Consider the following 2,775-nt stretch of genomic DNA (forward strand, 5'->3'; position numbering starts at 1 on the left):
CACGCCAAACTCTCCTTTACATTTAAAGGATATATAAACATATTTCATGACAAAGAAAACTTGAAACAAAATATGTCCACCAAATTATCAGAATAGAATATGATCAAATATATCCTACATAGAGAAGATCAAGAAGAAGAGGAACTGGTCATATAAAATATTCCCTTCCAGAGAACAAGGTAAATATATTAAGAGTAGATGAGGGACAGCTCCTAACAACAGGTGTATAACATAGCAGGACTTATCAGATATTTCTGTCTTAACTCTCAATATCAATGGACATAAATTTCCAAATAGAAGACATAGATTAGATAGTTGTATCAAAAACCAAGATGCATCCATTTAGTATTTATGAGAGAAACATTATCAAACGCATTCTATGAAGCTAGAATTAGACTCTTCCCCAAATCACATAGGGACTCACCAAAGAAAGAGAACTATGAACCAAACTCTTTGATAAGCATTAATGCAGAACTTCTTAATAAAATTCTCACTAACCAATTTCAGCAACTAACAAAAAAATCATATGTTATGATCAAATAGGAATCATCTTGGATACGATTTGAGTCAATATTCTTGTCAATAAACATAATACAAACCACCCGCAAAAGCAGGGACAAGAAACACATGATCATCAATAGGGATGTAGAAATAGCTTTTAACAAGCTCCAATACCCCTTTATGATTAAAAGGTCTGGGAACCTAGGAATGCATGGAACATTCCTCAATATTAAACTGAGTATGTATAAGACACAGATAATTAGCATTTACCTAAGGGTGGAAGCATGAAGACATTAACATGAGGAATGAGAAAAGGATGTCCACTCTCTACTACTCTTCAATATGGTAGTGGACTTTCTTGCAAGAGCAATAGACAAGAGAAAAACATAAAGCAGAGCCAAATAGGGAAGGAGTAAAACTATCCCATTTTACAATTGAAATGATCCTGTATTTAAAGGACCCTGTGGATTCCTCCCTGTAGTTAGTAAAGGTGATGCTAACCTTCAGCAATGTAACAGGGTATAAAAACCACAAGAATCAGTAGTTTTTCTGTTACCAACAATGGGGAGATCCACGTTGAAATCCAAAAAACAACCTCATACGTACTAGCCTCAAAATCAAATCAAATCTAAACAAAACAATACAACAACAACAAAACTAGGAATTAATTAATTTAACTAAAATTGTGAAGGCCCTATATGTGAAAACTTTAAAAATATAAACAGGGAAATTGAAGGAGATTCAAAGAAATAGAAAGTATTTCAATGTTCCTGGTTGGAAGAATTAACATTTTGAAAACTGCAATACTTCCTATAAACAATTGGCAATGCAATACTCATCAAAATCCCAACAATATTCTTCAAAGTAGAAGAGAAGCAATGCAACTATAATATGGAATTACAAAATTACAGATGAAACAGAATGCTTAGAAATGAATACATGGGCCTATAGTCATCTTACCAACACAAACGCTCACACACACACACACACACACACACACACACAATGGAATTATATTCACCCATCAGAAAGATGACTTTTCATCAGTAGTAAGGAAAATGAAAGGTTTTGGAAAATTATATTAAGAGAAAAGACAAAGGAATGCAGACTCAGAGCAATATAGGTTTCATGGATTCATTCATTTATGATAGCTAGAAGATGCTTACAAATCTATAAGTAAACAAGACAGATTCTACCTCGTCCATTAGAAAGGCCATTACTAAGAAAATTAACTATAGCAAATTCTGGCATGGATGTAGCCAATTGGGAACTCTATTACACTGTTGGTGGGAAATTAAACATGTTCAACCACTGTGGAAGGCAGTACGGAGTTTCCTGAAAAGAGTAAATATAGATCTCCCTTAAGACTCAGTAATTCCCCTCATGGGCAGTAATCCAATAAATAACAAACAAGCTCACATGAAAACTACCAGCATAACCGTATGCAGGGCTCAGGCCCAGAGTTCAAGGACTGGAAAAATGTTACCACTGCTGGTATTTGTTTCCGTAAATATGAACCGTTTTATATAAGATACCAAATCAATCTATTTGCAGTAGCTAGATTAGGACTTAAATGTTAGTGGGTGATAAAATGGTTCCTTTGTTGAATGTTAGGAAGAGATGTAGGTAGTCCATGAAAGGGAGATTTTGTTGTTGTTGTTGTTCGAGGGGCTTGAAGTCTGGACTTGGACACTGTCCCTGAACTCTTCAACTCAAGGTGAGTGCTCTACCACTTGAGTGACAGTGCCACTTCTGGTTTTCTGATGGTTAAATGGAAATAAGAGTCTCAGGGTCTATCCTGCCCAGGCTGGTTTTGAACTGTAGTCCTCAGATCTCAGCTTCCTGAGTAGCTAGGATTACAGCTGTGAGCTACTGGCACCAGGTAAAAATGGGGGAGTTTTAAAAATGAAAATCCACCTCTTCACCTGTGTCTAAACCTCAGATATTACTATTAGAACACTTCACCTTCACCTCATTTCATCAGACATTTGTAAATTTTCTCTTTTCCTTCATGTGGGAATACTGCAGTCAATATCAACTCAGCTGGGGGACTGGATCAATTGTATGGTAATTGTTAGCACCTAATTTAAGAACTTTTACATCAGAAGAAATGAAACCCTCACTTGGAATAATTGTTTTCTCTTTTTATTACAAATCTGTGCTTGATTATTCCCTAATGTGATATTGGACTTCCTAATAGAGTGAAGAAATTTTCTTTATTTTCAACCTTCTCCCACATGTGGTCAAATATTTAAGAATTCAAAGATTTGCACT

The sequence above is a fragment of the Dipodomys spectabilis genome, unplaced genomic scaffold, assembly GCF_019054845.1.
Source record: "Dipodomys spectabilis isolate Male_0828 unplaced genomic scaffold, ASM1905484v1 ptg000226l, whole genome shotgun sequence".
In the NCBI taxonomy this organism is placed as follows: domain Eukaryota; kingdom Metazoa; phylum Chordata; class Mammalia; order Rodentia; family Heteromyidae; genus Dipodomys; species Dipodomys spectabilis.